Genomic DNA, 24391 nt, shown 5'->3' on the forward strand with positions numbered 1-24391 from the left:
TCGACTAGATGGCCCACTTTAAAGGCAGGAAGATCACAAAAGTGTGCGGATGGTGAACAGTGGTAGATAGGATAGGGTAGAGACTGATCGGCATTGGCAGTGGCAGCAGCTGTCCCTCAATACGAGGACGACAGTCTTCTAGTATACGGGAAGTCATTGATGAGTCGGAACAACGCATTGCTCCTCAGGGACTGTTTTGTGTATCTGTGCAGATCTTGTCCCACGCAGGGAACGATCTATATTAACAACAAACGACACCCTAACACTATATGGTACAAGCAGAATAACATGAAATAATGCAATTTGGGCATCACCATCTGCTGACAGAGTGCAGAAAATGTATACAGATACTCAAGGCAGGCAAGGTTCTTTGAGTAGGACTGGCAGAGACTCCCTATGCCTGAAGAAGGGTGACTGCGCCCAGAAACTTGCCTAGAACTTTTTTCCAACTACTCAGTTGGTCTAATAAAAGATATCACATCTACTCTGCCTGTGTCCTTAGACCAACACGGCTACAACCCAAAACCCAACTACAGATACTCAGCGCACAGAGTAGAAGGTAGCGCATCCAACAGATTCTCTTGGAGGTTTGAGTCCAGGGCACTCAGGCTTCACTGGGACCCCCACAACCACCTCAGTTCCCAGCAAGCACTGAAAATCCTAATTCCTCCAACTCACCGCTGACATGTTATATGCAAGGAAACATTCAGCTGGCTCCCAGCTCTTCAGATGTCCTTAGCTCATATTCACTGGCGTTTCATGAACCTGGGCTGCGGTACGAGGAACTCGTGGAATTTCAGACCCCGGGTTTATACCTACCAGTTCCAAGTGCTTGATGGGACTCTTGCCTACTAGCCAGGGTAGTTTGCTCTACTAGTCAGAAAGAGGTGGTTTGGTGGTGAAGTTAATGCCCAGGAACAAAAGGGGAGGGCCTCTCAAATACCAGAAGATTAACAGAGTACGGCGGATAAAACAAAAACAGTGTCCTTTATGGAAGAATATTTGGCATATTTCCAGATCTTAGTAAATACAGAACCCCATCAGCCTGAAGAAGTATTAGGAGTTTATGATGCAGAAATAACTGGCTTGTGTGTGACGCATTTCCAGCTTATGGTAAGCTATTTATTAGGAGAGAATATTTCAGACATTATGTGGTTGGATTCAACCTCCTTACAGCAAGCCAAATGCCACGAACATGAGACAAGAGTTTTAGAAGCAGGATAGTAGTCTCCTACATGAAAGCAATCAGTAAACATTAGGAGTAATTACCTCCTAGCCATTTGCTACTCAAATGAGTGATGGAAAAAATACCTTCTGGAATAGCTGACTTCGGGCCACGAACATCCCCTGCTGGTGTCATCTCTGCGGTCGTCATCTAGTGCCAAGGTGTCTCCCAAATTATTACAATCCTTTTATGATTTGACCTTTTGACTTGAAATTGGCCCTCGGCATTAAAGCGAGTGACTTGAAAAGGCAAGAGAGGGTGAAACGTTTTCACCGGTGTTAACAGAAGGAGAAGGAAGCTGGCAGCCTTGGTTTGGTGTGGCAGCATTTTACCCAGTATGAGACAGGGGTTCCTCACAGTCGAGGATGCACAGTGGGTGCAGAAGTGACTGCCAGCATGTGGCAAGCAACCTCTTCCTCAAAACCTTCATTTCTACATACCTTGTAAACCAGACGACGGCTGGTGTCATTCTTTTTGCTTTACACACTTCTGCAGCTTGTTGCCTTATCACTGTTCTTCAACGTGCACCATGCCTTTATTCGCCTTGGCCTTGATAACCATCTGTAGTGAAAGGCTCAAGTGGTCTGCTGCTATGTTTCTTCGTGCCAGGTGCCACTTAAAAGTGTCCATAAACTACTTGCTCTTGCCAAGCTCTGGCTCACTGCACTGCAACGGCACGGCCATTCACATATCAGCCAGCCCCATACAGCTGAGCCCTCACAATAAATGCCTCACTACTCAAGCAATCCATCCACTACAAAACTTCAGCATTCATCACTATCATACCAGTTAATACAGAGCAAGACAGGCAAGAAGCTTTGGCGCAGTCTTTCTAGCTACTGGAGGTATATATCAAACAAGGCTCACATTCTTCTAGCAGTGTCGTATTATGGCTCTGTAGACCTTCAACTTACATGGAGTTTGATATCCACTGGCTCCTTATTCATTTAATGAGCCTGTCAAAGACCATACTAACTTTCTGGATATGAGAGCTCATCTTGGCATCAGTACAAGCGGAGTCGGGATACTTCCAAGATGGTAGAATTCAGTAATACCGAGCTGTCCCTTTCTGCCTATGGTTACAGAAGACTCAGCATAGCTTTTTTTCAGGAGATGGCCGGTTTTCTTCAAGTTCGGTTGTTTTTTGAGACATTAAACTCTGCTTGAAGTTTAGATGTTTTGTTTTTTTTTGAGAGGTTTGCTAGTGGCACAGGAACTTATTCCTGCTTGGAGACCACTCCTCACCCAGTCCGAAACAGCTCGTAGAGCATAGTTTCATAGTTGGTAAGGTCAGAAGGGACCTAAGCAGATCATCAAGTCCAACCCCCTGCCGCGAGTGAGAAGAAGGCCGATCCAAGAATGCACCCCTGCTTAACTCCGTTTGTAAGAGAGAAGATCGTTCAAATGGGTGGTGACAGTCCGTCCTGATCCTGCCAGCGAAGGCCAAATAGTCATTTTGGTTTTGTTCTCAGTGCTTTTCCAGGATTTGCAGGCAACGGAAACCGTATCTGGTTTTCTGGGGGAAGCCCTGAAGGCACACTAACTGCAGAATTTTCCTGTCCATTGTGCACAATAGCAAACAGTTGAGTCCAAGCCGAAATCTTGCCAGTCTCAGCCAGGAGAGGTATCCCCCAATAATTATTACAAAACTATTAATATATTATAAATACATTTTTGCTGTTGCTGATTCTAGGCATGGTTGTATTTTAAGACCCTGAAAACAATGATGCTAGAAGGGCAAGGATCTCAAAGCAGTTCCAGACACTTATTAATTTCCCCAAAATCTTCTGAACTATAAGTACACTTATTTTTAATGGACATATTGGGGCATAGTGAAGTTAGATGGCTTGTCCATGCAGAAATACTAAAGATTTGCACCAGAGGTACTAATGGATTCAGTGAAAAACAACCGAGAACCTTGATTCCCGGGTCCTTATTTTAACCAAGAGCAATGCTCCCCTTCCCAAAGTTAAAATGTGAAGGAAAATTTCATTCCGCATTCACATATATAGCACAGTGATGAAAGAGGACAAAGCATAACTAAACTGTGGGGCTGCCGTCGTATAGCTTTTGTTCACAAGATCATCAGTCAGTTATATTGTGGCACAATGGTAACTCTTCTTAAATCAGAAAGTCAAGATGTCTCTGTAAATGGATGACATACCAGATTATTTCAAAACAGCCAGCACACTTACTCCTTGCAAGGCTGGAACTGCCACAAAAAAAAATGAAAAAAAACCCATTTTATTCCGGCTGGCTTGGAAAACCAACCATAGCCTCTAGTTCTAAAATTTCCTGGCATATATCAAGACAATGCAGTTGTACAAGGCAAAAAAGCTAGTCAAAGTGAATAATAGCCCAAGTTCCTTAAGTACTGACTCGCCCATCTTCTAGGTCCCTTTCATTCTCCTGTTTGCTATTTTTGGTCAAAGTGAAGTTTCCTGGACTTATTTGGCACAGACTTTTAGATTCCTCTGACAAAGCAAATAACTAGCATTATCTGGGGTCCTGGGAACCAGGGAAGCTGTAGTCATGCTTTTCCCACAGCTGGGAGCCTGTCCGGCAGCCAAAGTGTGGCTTCAGCCAGCCAGGCTCAGGTTTTAGACAGCACACACTGGTCCTGTTTGTGCCATCCCGCTTTTTTTCTGTGCAGGTATTTTTTGCGCAGGATCCCCAGGGGTCCAAAATAAAACTCTGAGTCGCAAGGTAGCAGTGTGGAAAACGTATGAATGTGTGGTATGTGACGCTGCATGGCCATGCCCAACTGGATATGGCCTTTGGTTGTAGCAGGCGGGATCTGTCGCAAACTAAATTGGAGAGGCTCATGTTCAGATAAGGACAGGGCCTCACTGAGTGGCACCTTTCATACGGCAGTTGCTCCCACCAGAAGTCTAGAGGTACTGCAGCAGGATCGCCCGATAACACGGCATCTCAACCCAGCTATTTGCTGGGATTTCTTGCATGACATAATCCAAAAGGACCCTTTATGCCTGTGGAATCCGGACGGTCCTTTGCTTCATTTCAAGAAAATGATGCTTCACTGTTGCAACGCACTGACCTCTGCAGGCTTTGTTACGCATTCATTTTAGGCAGCTCCTGGAGCTCTTCACCCCTGGTTTGTCTGCACATTAACACCTGAAACTACTTTGCAATACAGTTTAGGTGGCTTGAAGTTGCACAACTCCAGAGCAGGTTTATTTGACTCGTGTTACCTAGCTTGTGTTCCACTAATGTGTGGCTGCTCCCCACAGAAAAGCCACCCAGGTTGCAGGCCTCCAGCATCCCAGGATGCAATGTCCCTTGTCCCCCCCTCTCCTGTTCTGTGTGGACGAACTTTCCACCCACTGAAATCTTCTGCCCCGGGGGGAAGGAGGGGGTGGTACCAAGCCAACTTCCTCTCCTGCCCCCAGGGGTGCAACCTTCCCTCCCCCAGGGGTGGAGCCCCATTGCATGCAGCCTCCAGAGCACATGCCAGCTAGCCAGGTCACAAGACATGAACAGGTCTGAGAGTGGGGTCTCGAGGGGAGGGGGCTGGAACTGGTAGGGGGCTGGATCAGGTCCGCATGAGCCGGGGCTTCCTTCTCAGGGCAGGGGCAGTAGCTCCCCCAAAAGTTCTTTCCCTCACCTCCCCCCAGCTCCTAGCCACCCCAAGGAGTATGACCAGCACCCCCCACCCTCCAATCCCCACTTATTAAAACATGAGACCTTCTTTCATCTACTTCCTCTATTTCTTTTTACATTCTTTTCTTTTTAACTCTTTTAATTTTATCCTTCAGTGGCTGACAGCCTTCATTCACCACCCATCCCCCATCCCCATTTCATTACTTACCCCTGTCTCTCTAACTCTCCACCTCCAGGTGGGGGACCAGCGGAGAAGTTTTTTAGCCTGAAGGTGTAACTGCTGCAAACTCAAGCTAGCATGAACACCAATTAACATTTGTGAGACTCAAAATTCAACATGTGACAAAGCCCTGAGAAAAGCAATGGCAAGGGCTTTAGACTGCAGCAAAAGTATACCCCGGACTGCAGCTGCTTTGGACTGCCAGTGTCTCTAATTAATACCCAGGTTTGTTCACTGCTGTCTTGTCAGCAAAGGCCAGGGAAACACTGTTTGGCTGGTGGTAAAGTACTGCCACATAACTAAAGACAAGACATTGGGAAGCAAGGAGGGAAAATGGGCTGCTACTGCTAAGGTTGAGCTCATTCCCAGCTGCTGCTGTGTGTTCCCTCCGTGCCTGGTGCTACTGTTTTCCTAGGCACCCGCTTCAGATCAATCATATTTCATGGGACTTGGAGAAAAGAGCTTGTTGTTCGCAGGTTATCAATCCCTCAATGGCAAAGAAGCCAGGCCTTTTTTTTATTCCTACAGTGCAGGGCACAATACAACAGCTTTTCTGCGGTGCCTGCCAAGGTGAATGCTGCTGGCTGGACTGCCAGACTGAAAAAGCTGATTCTTTCATCCTGAGGTCACAAAGTTGCTGACACTTACTAACATGCTCACCAGGGATATTCATACACAGACGTACAGAGCTGGGCCTGATTTGATGTTTTCTGTAATCCTGTGCGACTTCCTCGCTGAGCTCCCCTTGGCCCCAAGGGGGAAATTTTACAAAACCGCCGTTCATCCAGAAGGTTGCACTAAGGGAACACAAACACAAGACTGGGAGGGAGGTCCTGGCTCAGCCAGTGCCAGTGCCCTGGTCTCACAAATCACCACATCCTATGCACTCCCATGTAAAAAATGATAAAGCTCCATCTCTTTCATTTACCCACCTACCGAAACACTTTGCCAAAACCTCGTTCCTCTGATGCATAGGACCTTCCTTCTGTTCCCAGCCAAATCTTATTCACATCCTGTTCATGCCCAGTTTGTTTTGTGCCAGTGTTGTTCTTTAGCTTAAAATAGCTCTTTACCCTCCCTGGTATTTGCATACCGGATGTATTTATAGGCAGCAATCAGATAGATCTCCGTGCAGCCCTTGTTTTCCTAGGCTAAGGAAGCTGCATTCCTTTTGTAGCAGTGTGCCAGGCATAGGTGGCCCCCGTTTCTCTCCTACTCCCTATCTCCGCCACCTTGGAGGGTTTTGGGGTGTTCTTCGAGGATGCATTATGGACACTAGTAAACTTCTCCCTGTCCGACACAATCTGTTGCCATCTTCACCTCAAGCATTCAGGTATCTACCTCCCAATTCTTGTACTACTTGCCATCCACCCACCAGTCTGCCTGCCTTGTTCCCAGCAGCAGCACTACCTCCCCACCTGCTCGCCTGACGCACCTGCCACTCCGCCTCCCCACCGGACTGTGCCCTGTGCCCCTGCCTACTCTGCCTCTGCATAGTTTCATAGTTTCTAGGGTTGGAAAGGGCCTGAGCAGATCATCGAGTCCAAACCCCTATCATGGCAGGAAAGAGTACTGGGGTCAAACGACCCCAGCAAGGTGTACATCTAGCCTCCTCTTAAAGACCCCCAGGGTAGGAACCAGCACCACTTCTCTTGGAAGTTGGTTCCAGACCCTAGCCGCCCTGACCGTGAAGTCGCGCCTCCTGATGTCTAACCTAAACCTACCCTCTGCCAGCTTGTGACCGTTATTCCTGGCCATTTGTGGCAGTGCTTGGGGGAACAGGGACTCCCCCAATGCCTGCTGATCTCCCCCGACTAGTTTGTAATAGGCCACTAGATCCTCCCTCAGCCTTCTCTTGTGGAGGCTGAACAGGTTCAGGTCCCGTAGCCTCTCCTCGTAGGGCCTGCCCTGCTGCCCCGATCATGCGAGTGGCCTCCTCTGGACCCTCTCCGTGTTGTCCGCATCCCTCCTGAAGTGCGGTGCCCAGAACTGGACGCAGGACTCCAGCTGCAGCCTGACCAGTGCCGCATAGAGGGGGAGGATCACCTCCTTGGACCTGCTCGAGATGCATCTGTGGATGCATGACAAGGTGCGGTTGGCCTTCCTGACTGCCTCCCCACACTGCCAGCCCATGTTCATTTTAGAATCAATAATGACTCTGTGAGGGGATGGGGTGCGTCACCTGCCGTGAGTCCCCCTATTCCCAGACAGCCCCTGGAGAGGAGGGGGTACGCGATGGGCCGTTCCTGCTTCCGTCGATCTCGCCTGCCACGACTTGATGTAATATGGGGGTTCACCCGTACGGGGAAGCTGGCGGTCTGGATGGGGTACCTCTTCTCCAAGGTCCAGGGGTCCTGAGGGCTCCTCCTCCCCTACACCCTCGCCCAGTCCTCCGGGGTTAGCCTCCATCAGGGGCTCCCTTGTCCGTGTCCTAGTCCTGCAGCGGGGTACCGCCCTCGCACTGCCGGACCCTCTTCAGGAGTCCTTATGGCACCTGGTCTATCCAGGTGCAGCTAGCTCCTATTGGTCTGGGGTGTCCTTACCCCTATTGACTGTCTCTCGAGACCCGGGGGGGTTGCGAGGCTTACCTCCCTGCCCGCGGGTCTTCTTCCGTGGCCAAACTGCCTGCAGCCACCGGAGAAGGGTCCCTCCATCAGAACCTCCCGTTCCGGTCTCCTCCGGCGCGGCTATCGCCGGCCCCCTTGTTACCAGTTCGTCATCTAGAGTCGCTACCGCCTCTGGCTCCACAGCTCCTGGCCCCGCTGGCTCCTGCGGTGCGATCCTGGGCTCCGCAGCTCCCTGCGCCGCCGCCGCTGGCTCCTGCCACGTGGCTCCCGGCTCCGCGTCTCCTGGCTTTGCTGCCGCCGGCTCCTGCCACGTGGCTCCCGGCTCCGCAGCTCCCTGCGCCGCCGCCACCAGCTCCTGCCGCGTGGCTCCCGGCTCCACAGCTCCCGGCTCCGCAGCTCCCGGTGCAGGCTCCGGCTGGAGCCTCAGTCTTCTCCTGCTTGGGGTAGGTGGGCTCCTTTTATTCTCCCGGGCCGGTCCCGGTCCGGCCCGGTCCGAGTTCCGGGAAGCGCTAAGCCCCCGGCCGAACTTCCGGGTCGGGCCCCGGAAGTTAGGCGGAACTCCGGTGTTCTTCGCCCCCTGGGGCCTTGGCCCCCTCACATACTCCACCCCTGGAGACGCCGATAGGCGTTCCTTTTGACTGACCAGCTTCGCCCCCCTCTGGCTTCTTCCAGTCCATACGGGATGATACCGAGGGCCCCGGAGGTGTCTCTGTCCCTCCGCACCGAGACAAAAAGTCTGCTACCGTATTACTGCGCCCCGGCTTATACCCAATTTGGAACTGGTAGGGTTGTAGCGCCAGGGCCCATTGCATAATCCTTGCATTCTCTGTCTTGGCAGAGTTGAGCCACCATAAAGGGGTGTGGTCAGTCACTAGCCGGAACTCCCGGCCCAATAAATAATATCTGAAATAGTCTATGCCCCACCGTATAGCGAGGCACTCCCTCTCGATCGTGGAGTACCTTTGCTCATGCTCGTTTAGTTTCCAGCTGGCAAATGCCACGGGACGCTCCACTCCTTCCACCTCCTGTGAGAGGACAGCTCCCAGGGCGTACGCCGAAGCATCAGTCTGCAGAGTAAAGGGAACATTAAAGTCTGGAGTATGTAGCACGACCCCCTGACACAATGCTCGCCTGAGCTCTTCGAAAGCCTTACGTCTTTCTGGGGTCCAGTTGACTCGGGGAGGCTCCCACCCCTTGGTCGTGTCTACCAAGGGGTTAGCCAGTTCTGCAAACCGGGGAATGAACCGCCGATAGTAGCTGGCCAACCCCAGAAAGGCCCACATCTGTTTCTTAGTCACTGGGGCCTCATTGTCCCGGAGGGCCACCGCCTTGTCCCTTAAGGGCCTTACCTGCCCCTTGCCTACCTGGAAGCCGAGGTATTTAGTCTCTGATCTTCCGAGGGCACATTTCTTCGGGTTGGCCGTTAGGCCTTTACCCCGTAACTCCTGCAGTACCTTCCTCAGGGCCCGAAGGTGCTGCTCCCACATCTGGGTGTAGACCACAATGTCGTCGATATATGCGGCGGCGTATTCTTGGTGTGGCGCCAGCACCCAGTCGATTAGCCTTTGGAAGGTGGCTGCAGCCCCATTCAACCCAAACGGCATCCTTTTGAATTCGTACAGGCCCCATGGTGTTCCAAACGCGGTCTTGGGCTGATCCTCCTTCCGCAAGGGGATCTGCCAGTATCCCTTTGCCAGATCCAGGGTGGAGATGAAGTTAGCCTGCCCGATGCGCTCCACTAGTTCATTCACCTGGGGCATAGGGAAGGCGTCGAACTGTGTGATGGCGTTCACCTTTCTAAAGTCGACGCACAGCCACAAACTGCCGTCCGGCTTAGTTACGGCCAGCAACGGGCTCCGCCAGGGACTGCGAGAAGGCATGATAATGCCCTGGGCCAGCATACGGTTTAGTTCTTCTCTAATTGGTTGGCATCGGAAGAAGGGGATCCGCCGCCACTTCTCTCTGGCAACCTGACCTCGCGGCATCAGGATCGCATGTTCGACGCCTCTAGCCTTCCCTGGAGTTTCCATAAACACATCCCCGAACTCCGCGATTAAAAGCTGCAGTTGTTTCTTTTGGTGCGGCGAGAGGGACGCTCCTTCCCCGGGGAGTCCCTCCTCTAGGGTTTTGGGCCCCGCCTCTAGCCCTTGGTAATCTCCATCCACTGACTCCCCATCCATTTCTAGAAGGAGCCCCTGTGGCTCCTGCCACTCCTTCAGCAAATTAATGTGCAGGATCTGGGATGTCCTCTGTCGGCCCTCCCTCTGGACTTCATAATTTACTGGGCCGACTCGTCTTATTACCCGCGCTGGCCCTTGCCATCTTGCCTCAAATTTACTGTGGGAGCTGGGCAACATAACCAGCACCCTTTGGCCGGGCTGCAACTCCCTTTCCCGGGTCCCTTGGTCATACCTGTTCTTCTGTTGCCTCTGAACTTGGGTGAGGTTGTCCTGGGCCGCCCGCTGAGCCTTGTGGAGTCGTCCTTGTATCTCCTGGTCGTACTCGGCCACCTGGCGGCCCCCTCGCTCACTGGTCTCCCAGCTCTCCCTCACTATGTCCAGTAAGCTTCGGGGTTGGTGCCGGAAAACCAACCTAAATGGGGAATATCCCGTGGAGGCCTGCGGGGCATCCCGCACCGCAAATAGTAAAGGGGGTACCAATAGATCCCACCTCGCGGGATCTTCCTGGGCGCACCGACAGAGCATCCCCTTCAACGTTGCATTGAAGCGCTCCACAAGTCCATTAGTTTGGGGGTGGTACACAGTCGTTCTCAGGTGGGTGACATGCAGCACCCTGCACATTGCTGCCATCACCGCGGACATAAAGTTCGTTCCCTGGTCCGTTACTATTTCCCTCAGGATCCCAAACCGGGACACCCATTTCATGAGCTCCTCAGCCACCTTGGAGCCCGTCACCGCCCGTAAGGGGACAGCCTCCGGGAACCGGGTGGCGTAATCTATGAGAACCAGGAGGAACCGGTATCCCGCGGTACTACGCGGTAAAGGCCCCACCACATCCAAAGCGACCCTGGCGAAGGGGTCCTGTATAATCAGCATCAACTGAAGGGGAGCGCGTGGGGGCCTGTGGGGGCTCACTAGCTGGCAGTCCCGACACCCCTTGCAAAACTTCTCGACGTCCTCATACAAGTGGGGCCAGAAGCACCAGCGTGTTAATCGGGCCTCTGTCTTACCCTTCCCCAAGTGTCCCCCCATCGGATTCCCGCGAGCTAAGCGTAATAGGGGTGTCCGATATCTGCGGGGAATTAAGAGTTGTTCCACCTCCCTCCCTGTCTGGGGACCGGGTTTAGTACGGTATAGTAAGCCCTGCCTCAGCTCGACCCGGGGGCCCTGTCCCCGATCTGCAGTGGGGCTTTCCGGCTGCCGGTGGGGTTTGAGGGCTTCCTCGTGGAAGGGTCGCAGTTCCGCATCCTCCTCCTGGGCCTCACGGAACTGGTAGCCGCTTGCTAGGCCTTCCAGCTCGCCCGGCCAGGGCTGCTCTGTCTCTTCCCTGGCTAAGCCCTCCGTTAATTCCTTTCGTGGTCGGAGCATGGCCAGTACTTCGTAAATCTCCGGCCAGTCTCTCCCCACAATCATGGGGTGGAGGATGTCCTCACTCAATCCCACGGGCAAGCGCCTGGAGACACCCTGGAGCCGGACCTCGAGGATTCGCCGCTCGAAGTAAGCTCTTTTGTTGTGCAGGCAAACCAGGTGGATTCCCGCACACCGAGGTGCTCGCCTCTATTCGACCAGCGATGGGCGGACCAGTGTCTGTGCGCACCCCGTATCTACTACAGCCATGAGGGGCCGTTGTCCTACCCAGGTCTTAATTCGGGGTAAGGGTCTAGGAGGGGAATCTTCCCTGCCGCCGACCCCGCACTCCATCGGGTCCTCCCGGATGGACTCCCGCTCTCTACTGTCCCCCCTTGGGAGCGGGGCCCCTTTGCTAGCGGGGTACTCGGCATCGGTTGGGCAGGACCTAGCAAGATGCCCTTTCCCACCACACCGGAAACAACAAATGACCCTGCTCTCCGGGACCTTCTCGCTCTTACCTCCCTTCCCTTTTTGGGGTGAGCCTTCCGGCCTCGGCTTCCCTCGGCTCGAGCGTCGCCCCGCCTGTGCCGCCGTATACTGTTCAGCTAGCTGCAGCGCCTGCAGGGAGGTTGTGGGGCCGTGACATCTTACCCAGTGTTGGGTGTCTTCGTCCAAGTCCACCAGGAACTGCTCTAACAGCACCTGGTCGCAGATTTCTTCCTTTGTGGCAACCGCTGGCCTCAGCCACTTCATCATCTCATCTTTGAGACTGTGCCATAACATCTTGGGGGTCCTCTCCCCCTTGGCCTTGACCCCTCGGAAGGCCTGCCTGTGCTTCTCCGGGGTGATCTCTAAGCGCTGTAAGATCTCAGCCTTTACTCGGTCATAGTCCCCGGCCTCAGCCCGTGTCAAGGCTCGGTATGCCGCCTGCGCGGGGCCGATCAACAAGACTCCCAGTCTGCTGGCCCACTTCGTTTTATCTACTCCCGCAGCCAGGGCCGCCCGCTCAAAAATCTCTAAGAAGGCCTCTACATCATCCTCCTTGTTCATTTGGGGGACGTTCATTTCCCCGCTATACAGGCCTCCCCTAGCCTGTTGTTGTTGGAGCAAATGCTCCTGCAAGTTCACCTGCCTTAAGGCAGTCTGTTGATGCTGCTGTAGCAGCTGGGCTATTAGGTGCAGCGTCTGTTGCACCATATCGGTGCCCATGGGGAGTTCCATTGTTCCCTGGTGATCTTGGCGTCAGGCTCGGGTTGGGTTCCCGGCCAATGCACCAGTTGTGAGGGGATGGGGTGCGTCACCTGCCGTGAGTCCCCCTATCCCCAGACGGCCCCTGGAGAGGAGGGGGTACGCGACGGGCCGTTCCTGCTTCCGCCGATCTCGCCTGCCACGACTTGATGTAATATGGGGGTTCACCCGTACGGGGAAACTGGCGGTCTGGATGGGGTACCTCTTCTCCAAGGTCCAGGGGTCCTGAGGGCTCCTCCTCCCCTACACCCTCTCCTGGTCCTCCGGGGTTAGCCTCCATCAGGGGCTCCCTTGTCCGTGTCCTAGTCCTGCAGCGGGGTACCGCCCTCGCACTGCCGGACCCTCTTCAGGAGTCCTTACGGCACCTGGTCTATCCAGGTGCAGCTAGCTCCTATGGGTCTGGGGTGTCCTTACCCCTATTGACTGTCTCTCGAGACCCGGGGGGGTTGCGAGGCTTACCTCCCTGCCCGCGGGTCTTCTTCCGCGGCCAAACTGCCCGCAGCCGCCGGAGAAGGGTCCCTCCGTCAGAACCTCCCATTCCGGTCTCCTCCGGCGCGGCTGTCGCCGGCCCCCTTGTTACCAGTTCGTCGTCTAGAGTCACTACCGCCTCTGGCTCCACAGCTCCTGGCCCCGCTGGCTCCTGCGGTGCGATCCTGGGCTCCGCAGCTCCCTGCGCCACCGCCGCCAGCTCCTGCCGCGTGGCTCCCGGCTCCGCAGCTCCCGTCTTTGCTGCCGCCGGCTCCTGCCGCGTGGCTCCCGGCTCCACAGCTCCCGGCTCCGCAGCTCCCGGTGCAGGCTCCGGCTGGAGCCTCAGTCTTCTCCTGCTTGGGGTAGGTGGGCTCCTTTTATTCTCCCGGGCCGGTCCCGGGCCGGCCCGGTCCGAGTTCCGGGAAGCGCTAAACCCCCGGCCGAACTTCCGGGTCGGGCCCCGGAAGTTAGGCGGAACTCCGGTGTTCCTCGCCCCCTCGCCCCCTGGGGCCTTGGCCCCCTCACAGACGCCAAGATCTCTTTCTGCCACTGTGCTTTTGAGAAGGGAGATACCCAGCCTATAGGTATGTTGCTGGTTCTTTCTGCCCAAATGCAGTACTGCCGACCCATGTTCATCTTGGAGTCAATGATGACTCCAAGATCCTTTTCTGCCTCTGTACCAACAAGAAGGGAGTTCCCCAGCCTATAGGTATGGTGCCGGTTGTTCCTCCCCAGGTGCATCACTTTGCACTTGTCAGTGTTGAATCCCATCCTGTTCTCATCCGCCCACCCCTGTAACCTGTCTAGGTCTGATTGCAGCCTATTCCTCCCTTCTAACGTGCCCACATCCCCCCACATCTTAGTGTTATCAGCAAATTTGAACAGGGTGCTTTTTACCCCCTCATCTAAATCACTGATGAAGATGTTGAGCAGTGCGGGCCCGAGGACCGAGCCCTGGGGGACCCCACTGGTCAAAAATCCCTCCAAGTCAAAAATGACCCTTCCACCACCACTCTCTGGGTGCGGTCCTCCAGCCAGATGGCGACCCAATTGACTGTGTGGGTGTCAACACCACAGTCCCCCAGTTTCTTAATGAGAACGGGGTGAGAGACAGTGTCGAAGGCTTCCAAAAGTCCAGGAAGACTATGTCCACTGCTACCCCTGCATCTAATGATTTGGTGACCTGGTCATAGAAGGTCACCAGGTTGGTCTGACAGGACCTGCCGCTGATGAACGTTGGTTGCCCCTAAGCCTGACCTTCCCCGCTGGCCTCTCATGGATAAGCGCCAGAATAATTCCTCAAAAACTAGTCCAGGATCAAGGTAAGACTAACTGGCCTATAGTTTCCTGGGTTCTCCTTCTTCCCCTTTTTGAAGATGGGAACCACGTTGGCCCTCTTCCAGTCCTCTGGCACCACACCAGACCACCATGAGTGCTTGTACAGCCACGCCAGGGGTCCTGCAATGACCTCAGCTAATTCCCTTAGTACTCTAGGGTGGAGATCGTCCAGACCAGCTGACTTGAATACATCCAGTCCCTGCAGAAGTTCCCTAACTAGTTCCTCACTAACCCTTGGCCCAGGTGCACCTCCCCTGGGACCTGAGGGGGGCCCAATGGGGTGACTGTTCTGGTCCCTGCTTAGGAAAATGGAGGCAAAGAAATCATTGAATATGTTGGCTTTGTCATCTGGTGTGACGACCAAATTTCCTAACGTGTCCTGCAGGGGGCCCACATTACCCGGAACCTTCTTTTTACCCCCTATGTATTTAAAAAACAACTTCCTGTTGTCCTTAATCTGGGAAGCTAGTCCCAGTCCCATCTCCGCCTTGGCCTTCCTGACTGACCCCCTACATCCCCTGCAGTATAGTCCTCCCTGGGGTTGGCCCCTCCCTTCCATTGGGTGTGCACCTCCCTTTTAGCTAGGAGACATTCCCAGATGCTTTTGGTGAGCCGGGGGGGCTTGTGTGCCCTGCTGCTCCCTTTGATCCATGTAGCAGTGCTGCTGGCTTGAGGGAGAAAGAGGGGACAGTGCCCTGGATTTCCTTTAAAACTATATGGTCACACTAGCTATACTGCTCCTGGTTTGGGAGTTTACTCAGGGGGACTTGAGGGGGAAAGAGGGGACAGTGCCCTGGATTTCCTTTAAAATTATAAAATTATATGGTCACACTAGCCATACTGCTTCTGGTTTGGGAGTTTAGTTGGCCTGTTTCAGCATGGCACTGCCTTGCCCCATATAACAACGACTTTTAGGGGTGCCTACCTAAGAGATCATCTCTCCCTGCAATGGCTATGTTCCACTGAAATGCCCAAGAGGGTTCATGAGCATGAGTTATAGGTCTCTTATAGAAGGTGGATGTTGTCGTTATTCTTCCTGCAAGAGGCAAGGATGTTTATGGGCTTCACCACATTCAGACTTAAGTGTAAATCTCTCTGCCTTAGCTCTCCCTTGTTAGGCCCTTTGCATAAAGAGAAACAGCTATAAACTAAGATCGCTATTTCTCCTGTAGACTGAGAAGAGAGAGAACTTGTCTTTAAAGGGAAGACAAAGTAGTCTAGTACACTGGGCACTGGCTGGAGAAGTCTCTTCCCAGCTTTGCCACTGCCTAGTGGTGTAACCTTATGCAAATCATTTCACTTCTCTATACTTCTGTTACCCTTCCTTATGTCTGTCTGGGCTTTTTCAACTGTCCATTCCTCAGAGCAGGTTCTGTCTCTTAGTATGCATTTGTACTATGGCTAACACAATGAGGTCCTAATGTGGTTGAGGCCTCCAAATGCTAGCTCAATAAAAATAATGATTTCTGTTTGTAAATATTAAGACACATGCACGACTACCGTAGAAATGGGTCTATTTAATAGTCATTAAATAGATCTCCAAGCCGTATCTTACAGGCTTTTAATATGGCATTTTACTACTGTTTATAATCCACACCATGTTTAAAATTGATGAAATTATGGAAATTAAGAAAAACAAGTAAGCTACTTCTCCTCTGCTTTGGGAATCTCTCTAACAACCTTGCATGGGCAATTAATCTCCTACTGCTCTTGTAAAAAGAAAATGAATAATCAGCAACAACTAGAATTAGAAAAGAAAGCAAGGAAACTGAGAAATGATTATTACAAAAGACAGACTCTAAAAGAACACACTTCTGGCTGAAAGTAAAGCTGAACTTGAAACAAAGCTGCCTTACCCCCAGTTCAGTTTCTTTTCTCATAGAAGGTTGTTATGAACCTAGCAGCCAAATTGATAGCAAATCTGATTAAGCAGAAAAAGGCTCTTGTCAGAATTAATCCAATTTAGAAATCAGATGGCAATGACGGATCAAGTTCTCCTCCCATCACCTCACTGAATCCAGGAGAGCCGCGTGACTTTTCAAAAACCTTTTTTATTTACATTTAAGACTTGTCATTTAAAGGGGTGATACTAATGCTTTGTTTTAGCTTTCCACCCTACTCAAAACATAACCTGAAGTTAAATACCAAATAGCCAAAAGAAGTGGAAAGTAGTAACACATTTAAGGAGTCTGGATTTTAGCTGTGAACAAATCCTGTGCATTTCTAAAATATGCCAACTGTACAGACAACTGTATAACTAAACCGACGCCACCTTGGGCTTTTTGAATGTCTGTACCTAGCCGTATAGTTCAGAGGGACCTCAGGATAGTGTAACGATACAGTCCTGAATATCTCTTGATATTCTGCTAGAGATGTAGGCATAGAATCGTGAGCTACCTCTTTAAGTCATTCGAGGTAGCCAGCCTTCAAAACTCATAACACCTGGGAAGAAATTTGCCCCATTGCTTCCCAAATGTTTCCATCTACTCCATGCGAGTCCAAGTGGGTCTATTTGTTACAATGCCATGAATTAATTTAACTACAATTTATAAGCATTTGGGGCCAAAGCGGACCTCTTTGTTTTGTGTTTCTTCACCACCTAAACCAACAGAGTCCTGGTCCATGACTAGAGCTCCTAGGCACTACCATAAGAAACCGTACTAATTAAAAGCGCCCGGCACTGCCTCGGATGTGGCTGTATGAGTGGCGCCGTGGCAAAGCGCTGAGAAAATGGCGATGGTGCACTTTGAACTAAAGCACATTGAATGCGTTTTAGTTCAACGCGCGCTGCCCTCCATTTTCTCAGTGCTGACGCACGCCGCACCATGTATACCTGCGTAATCGACGCAGCGCCGGCGCGTCAATTGCGTGCGCCAGCAGACTCGATTAATCGAGTCCAGCTCCAGCGCCCTGGATTTGCCAGAGCAGACTCGCCGCATGTATGTAAGTGCCCATAAATACTTAAAGCACAAAACATTTGTGGACCGAGCAGCGATCAGGCTTTTGGATGCACAGCTGGGTTGCCTCACTTAATAACTGATATTTTTCCCGTGGACTATCCATGCAATAAAATGGTTTGTCGGGCCTGTTAACCAAGACGGCTGAGGTATGGCATAGCAGGCCAGGATTGGAAAGCTGACTGAAAAGAGCAAGTCTTGAAAAGACATGAGCTTCCACTTCCTGAGCTGCTAGAAAGTCACTCTCCCATTCTCTTTATTAGTGGACGATTACAATGACTTCCGGTACCCCGGTTTTACTAAGAGGGAGACGAAGGAATCATACTTAGCATCTTCCACAAAAACTCTCGCAGGACGGATTCGGAGAACAAGTTCTGCTGGGTTGTTCCATGTGAATTTTCCCCCCGGGGCTGTCTCAGAGCTAAGGCCAGCAGCAACGTCCAATTGCCGTGGCAGCGCCAGCATGATTGCACAGCTTTGGCTGCAGCCAGTTTTTTCTGTGCTGTCCTCCTCCTCCCCCACAAGTAACAGCGCCTGTATACCCCACCGTAGTTATTCCCCTGCTCGGAGTCCCCAAGACTGAGCTCCCTGCTGGAGTTTCTGGGCAAACCTCCCCATGCTGGTTGTGAGGCACTTTCCACCCCTCTTCCCACTCCGTCTTCTGGGCAGCCACTTCCTGGACGCTCCAGACTTGGATCACCCCTGTCGAGCGGGACATTGTGCCCCGGGTCTTGAAAAGCCAGGACCAGTGGAACAAAGGCATCCGTCTCCCTTCTGTCCCTACTCCATGCCAATGAAGACCATCCCATCACAAATCTTTTATTTTACACCTCCAGTTGGTTCATCTGGTTTGAGCGCTGCATGAGTATTTGTTCTGTGCACCACTACTAACAATGCACAGAAGTGGAAAAGGCAAAGCATCTTTCTGAAAAGAAGTATGTTTAACTACCCGGGAGAGGTTTTGTGAGCACGATCTGTGTGGGCATAAATCTAACACTACCCATTTCAGTGTTAACAGCAACAACAAAAAAAGCCCAGCTGCAGGATTTAAGTCATGGACTGTGATGATTGGCAAGGAGTGACTGGTCATACATATCACTTTAGTTAAACATCGCGTAGAGATACATTATGTCCTCAGAAAATCAACTGCTTCTCTCTGAATTGGCTCCAGTCCCTGATTCTTCATATTACGCCAGGTACAACAGGGCCAAAGTCTGTGCAGCTGTGCCAGTGGAGTAATTCCACTTATGTCAGTGAAATTATTCCAGATTGATGCTGCTGTAATAGAGAGCAGAGTTTGATCTCTGCTGTCTTTATCCATCTGAGGGATGCAATCTGGATTTCCCCTACCTTGAGAGTCTATCTTGACAAATATGCTTGAGATTCTCATTACTAACCTCATCTAAGGAAATTAACCTTTTTGGCTTCACCCTGGGGTTTTCCTGAAAGAGGAAAAAAGGATGGCAGCTACAGGTTGTGTATGCATGTCAGAAAAAGCCACGGCAAACACTCTCTGCTATTCATCTTTTTTGCAACAAGCAGCCAAACCGGTACACACTAGGGGCCGAATTCTGCCTCCGGCTGGGAGACAAGCTGGCTCTTTTCGAACCAGCTGACTAATCTCTACATGCAGGTATTTGTAAAAACTGCAGTTGGTTTGTCAAGCATGCACGTGGCGATTATCCAGGAATTTAAGCCTTAAACACAGCTATAATGTTAGAGGGAAGGTTTTAGTGCATTGTCGCTTTAAGTGTAAGTTCGGTGATGGGATGCTGCTTGCCTGTCGGAGAGTATTGGAGGCACAGAGCAGCAGCAGTGAAAAAGGCAAGTGTTTGAGTCTGTTTGATTCAGTATTCTGCCCTAGATGTTTTTAACAGTGCAGCCCAGCAGTCTCAAGAAGCCAAACTTCAACAGCAAACTTATACACAGCCCTAGGCTGTCTTTCCCGCCGTATGTTAAAGGTGAGCGAGTTTTCTTTAATAAGCTAGTTAAATTGTGGACTAAATTAGCTCCTACCTGGGAAAGGGCCAGCTGGCAACCTGGAAAATCAAGGACCCTCTGTGTGCCTCTTGAGAGAGAGCTCCACGTACCAGGTCTAGGGCAGCAGTCACTTAATTCCCTTCCCTCTCCAAACAGCAGTCCCCTTCTACATTGATTGTGTCTTGTGAGTGATGCCGTGGCATCTACGATGCACAGCTGCAGTGAGACAGGAGAGAATACAACTTGATGTGATTTGATACCCGGTAGCACCTTCCTGCGCTGACAGATCCCCGAGCACTTCACAGATGGAGACTTTGTCAGCTACTTTAATGCAGGCCAGCAATTAAACCTGATTACAGTATAGCTTTGTATTTGGCCCAGAGGGACAGAGAGCTTGTGTTTGTCTGAATCACTGCTGCTAATATTAGTGAGACAGACGAATGCCAGTGATTCGATTACAGCTATTTACTTCCGTGGTCTGCAGAGAGAGGGATATGTCTAGGGAGCCTAGCAATAGCTGTGATGAGTCGCATTTTCTTTGCTGAGGGATTACTTTGCACGCACTAGTGTTAGTGGGGGAGAGTTGCTTAAGCACACTGGACCATTAAGGGTTAATGAGCTATTTGACTGTGTTGTCTGTCAAGGAGGGTGAAGGGGGAGGCAGTGGGCAGCAGTGGAAGGATGGGAAACAAGCATTTGAGTCCTCTGTGCAAAAATAATAATGGCAACGCTGGAAAAAAAATAAGTAAATAGACATGCTGTGCGAGATAAATGGTACCCTGGGGATATTTGTTCCTGCACTATCAGATCCGTCATGCGTCCCCTAGAGGGTATAGCATTGGGGGTTTTTTACTAGCTTACTATACCAAGAGCTATATAGAACATGAACAAGAAAACTAAGTAAAGAAAATACCTCTTTCTTTTGGTGTCCAGTGACTGGGAGAGGGTGGGTGAGAGGAATGATTCAAGGCTTTGAAATGGAGTGTGTCTGTATCTGGAAGCATAGATGCATGTATTTATATCATAGAGCATAGACAGCTGTGTACCTGAAACCAGAATCCCTTCCACGGAGCCTGGTCCTAGAAACACTACCTAATCTCCCTGATGTCAGGGGGATGACTTGTTGTGTGAAGGATTATTTGCAGTGATAATGGTTTTGCAGGACTGAATTCTTGGGTTGTTTTATTTATTCAACATTAAAACATGTTGAGATTTTTAAGGACTGATGCACCAGCCCGAAAACCTTCGCAATGGGGAGACAGTTATCTGTGAACTATGGGACTGTGTGCATAAGCAAAGATTTCCAGGGGTCAGGCCTTTAATTCAGATGTACTCCTTAAATTGTAGATGTACTTTTTTAATGCTGTGCACATCTTTAAGTCCAGAAATCAGTTTAGCATAGACATTAAAACAGAGCAACAATTATAAACAGCTCAGAACAAAGGGAAGTTTAAACTGTACAGACAAATCCACTGATCCATTTTACTCTTTTTTCCCCCTTTCTATATTAGAAATAAGTGGGCAAGTTATTGAAAAGTATTTTAAGTGGAAAAATAAGCATTTTTGGCAACAAAGATCAAGCTACAGAATTAAAATGATTAGAAATAAATAACAGCAAACAAGGTAATACAATGTAAAACCTAGCTAACTAGTTAGATACGTACTTTCATAGTTCATTTCACTGCATCATCTGCCAGTGAATTTTATATGGCCATGCATATCAAGTTTGAAAATGTAGTAGTGAAAATGGAAGCAAAAATGTGTTTTGTCAACAGGAACTGTATGTGTGCGCCCCGGGGCAGCATATCTAGTCTGGACTAAGGGCAGTGCTTTATCATGCTGCCTTCTGTGGACAATTTCTCTTTGAGAATATTTGCCAATGTTGAGTTCCATGTCAACTGTTTCCAAACACCTAATTATTTTTTGCTAAAGTCTTTTTACTCATAACCACTTTCCAGGCACTCTCTCACACTGTGGGGTAAAAGAGGGGCTGGCATTTTGTACCTGGGCTCTTGGAACAAGTTTTTAATCAATTAACATCTGAGAGTTTTGTATTTGGAGATAGGTGCTTCTCAAAATTGAGTAGGCTTGGAGTGTTGTTGCAACCATGATGGTCCAGGAAATGTACAAAAGGCAAGGATTTTTTGTGATATCTTTTATTGGACCAACTGTATAGCTGGGAGAGCTGTTGGACAAGCTCAGAACTGGCTAAGTTCCAAGGTCACTTGAGCCATAGAGACCTCTAACTTCCCCATTACCAGGAAGTTATGAGTAACACATTGTCATCAGTGAATGAGACAGAAGACTGGCTTAATTCTGAAAACAAGATGAAACAGAAGAGTTAAGACAGTGTTGGATGGTGGTAGGGAAACAGTATTGGTGTCAAACTGAGCTATGCCAACATAGTCTACACTCTGTGGTTCAGCTCTTTTTCCACTTCAAGAGCCCTCTGCTGCAGTCTTTAATCATAATTCCTGTGACTTCAATAGGAATTTTGCCTGAGTGATTTATATGCATAAATATAGAACCATTGCTCTGGTCCTAAAGACACTTCAGTGTTCAGTACAAGGGCAGAGCCCCCCTCTCTAGTGTAAAAGTGGTACAGAAGGCTACATGCCTGGTTACTACTGTTCCACTTCATCCCATTCCTCCCCCCTACACAATGTTACCACCAAGGGAATCTTCCTAGAGGTGCAAACAAACCAGGGAAGCAAATTAATATCAGGGACAATCCCATCTGAAATGGTGTGGGCAGAACACCATTCTTTATTTTAGACTACTAACAATTTCCCTCCAACCTCCCATATAACCTTTTTAACTCCTTGTGCCTATAAACTATGGTTTGTCCACCTCATCTTGTAGGCACTAGATTTATGACCCAGATACCTTATTCCAGACAGACCCAGACCCTCAGACCGACCACAACTTCTTCCATTTGACAACAGGTAAATTTTATTGATACACAGTGATAGCAGATAAGAATAGTGCAGGCAAGGCAAACAAAATAACCCTCCAATTCTGTATCTACCAGTCCTAGGTTCCACAGAGGGTACTGGTACATCTGGCTGGTACGTAAGCATCACTCTGTGGTCCTTTCTTAAATATCAGATGTCAGCAGCCTGGAAGTTGAGGGCTGAGTCCCCCTTCCCATTCCCAGTTGGTGGATGAGACAGGCTGTTGATGCACCCTCGGTCCATGGTGGCCTTGGGTTCCCCACTCGGGGACCCTTTGCTGCTCTTAGATCCCTCATTTTGTATTCTTTTTCTCCTCTGATGAGTCTTCATCACCAGGTACCATTGATTGGTTTCCCTGTGGTCATTATATTGTCCACATTCTGTTCTGTCAGCATATTCCTTTGTTTCCCAAACCCATCACATACACACATCTTAATGTGGTCATTTACTGGTGTCTTAATTTGGGTATGTCACAACCTCCTAATTTGGTCTGTCCACCAAAACTGGAAATCCCAAAGGCTCTGCAGCTGGTCACTGTGATATAGCCAACCCAACAAGCCTATCTCATGTTATGGATACACTGTGGTAAGTGTCTTCAGTTTCCCAGCCTGTAGGTCTGCTGGTTCTAGACACAAGGGCCTTGAAGGAAACTGTGTCACAAATAGACTTTTAGAAACCGATTAACCCATAGGCAGATTAACACATGAGCCAGCTAGGCCTGGGCCCAGGAGCACCCCTCCTCCTCCAATTGCCTGCAGGGGGGACAGCGGTGCCAGGTATATGATAGTTATTCATTTCTCATTCACTCACTGGCCAACCATGATCAGCAACGCAAAGCAAACAAGACGACCTATTTGCATAGGCCCCAAAACATCTTAATCTGCCTCTGAATTAACTCTTGCTGTTGCCTTGGACCATTCTTCTATTCTACCTACAAGCAATTCTTTAGACAAAATTGCTAAATATCATTTTCTAACTATCAATACCACCCAAGTATTATTTTTAATAACAATTTTCTTTCTTATGTAGCTCTTGGAGACCAACCAAGAAAAGACCTGTTTTGTGTTGGGCACCGCACAAAGGCAGAGCAGCAGACGGTTCTTGTTCCAAAGAGCTGACAGGCTAAATAGATGTGGCAAAAGTGAGACTTAAAAGTACCTACTGTCTAAACATCCATCTCAACAATTAATTTCCATATAGATGGTGAAAAACAGAACATAGTGAGTTTTGGTCGGATTGGACCCATGAAATCCAAAAGAAGCAAAATTAGTAATACACTGAATTGGAACACATGCAGTTAACATGAATTCAGTGAAAATGGTGGGTTTGGGTAGAGAACTAAAATTTGGATCCATCTCTAAATGCGAGATCTGATCCTTTCAGGTACTGACCACCTCTAGCTGCCTTCAGCAAGTTTGACACCAGCTCCTCCCCCTTACCCTTTCATGTTTACAGATGGCTCCATGGTCCTAAATCTCATCGTCCAGGGCACTGTCTCCAGCAGCCATGGAGCAGAAGGAGCTCATCAGAGCACACCAGTGAGACAGTTTGCACCATCTACCTGTAGAGGTTCAGAGAGAAGTCAAGACATTGAGTGGCCCAGAGAATAGTGTTTTGTCTTTGCTACGAATCTAATTACTGTGACGTGCAGAATTTGATTCAGATACTATTGTGGCAGTGCTTTCTGGTATTTTAAAATCTCCTTGGTATTTAAGGAGAGGCAGCTGCTTGGGCATCTGCATTATCAAATATCAAGAGACTCGGGCTGCTAAAGCAGTTTATTTATAAGGTCTCTGTGCTTAAATAGTCTATTGGACTGCCTTACCCACTTTTCTGCTGTCCTTCAATGCTTGATAACTTTAGGCTTCTATTCTCTTTTCCTGTTCGTTCACCTGCAGAATAGCACAACGTAAATACCTACTCATCGTCACGCTGCCAAAGTAGCAAAGCAACATCTTTTTGAAGATTTGGCTCCAAATGGTCAGATATGAATGCTAGCTCTGAGCAGGGCAACCCCCCCAGACAGAAGCCTTTACTACCACCACCACCACCACCACCATCACCACCACCATCCCCCTTCACAATGAAGTATCATCATTGTGATAAAAATTGTAGTCCATGAGATGAAGTAATGTCCCAGGACTAGGTGTTTGGCCACTGGATCTGTTTTGTTATGGACTATAGACAAGTCCCCAGCCCTTCTTTGGCCTGCACATGTGGAAGACAAGTCCTCTGCTTATAGAACTTGGCATAGGTCCAGTAGAGTCAATGGAGGTAAAGATC

General features: G+C 49.9%; 1 protein-coding gene and 1 long non-coding RNA gene across 3 annotated transcripts in view; one reads left to right on the plus strand and one right to left on the minus strand.

The window, feature by feature from the left end:
- Positions 1-19386, minus strand: part of LOC149863122 (uncharacterized) — a 105825-nt gene extending 86439 nt beyond the window's left edge. Inside the window, exon 1 of the long non-coding RNA XR_016443219.1 lies at positions 19191-19386. This is a non-coding gene — a long non-coding RNA (uncharacterized LOC149863122). The remainder of the gene's footprint in view (positions 1-19190) is intronic.
- Positions 1-24391, plus strand: part of LOC149863123 (calcium-activated potassium channel subunit beta-2) — a 252574-nt gene that overhangs the window by 49313 nt on the left and 178870 nt on the right. The window contains exon 1 of one of the 2 annotated variants that reach the window (XM_090054446.1): positions 18937-19135. The exons of the other annotated variant lie outside the window; for it this stretch is intronic. The gene's annotated coding sequence lies outside the window, so the exon portion shown is untranslated. Of the gene's footprint in view, positions 1-18936; positions 19136-24391 lie in introns of those variants that run through there. 2 annotated transcript variants of the gene reach the window in all.

Source organism: Crocodylus siamensis, chromosome 6 (assembly GCF_052110815.1).
Source record: "Crocodylus siamensis isolate JL-2025a chromosome 6, ASM5211081v1, whole genome shotgun sequence".
In the NCBI taxonomy this organism is placed as follows: Eukaryota; Metazoa; Chordata; order Crocodylia; family Crocodylidae; genus Crocodylus; species Crocodylus siamensis.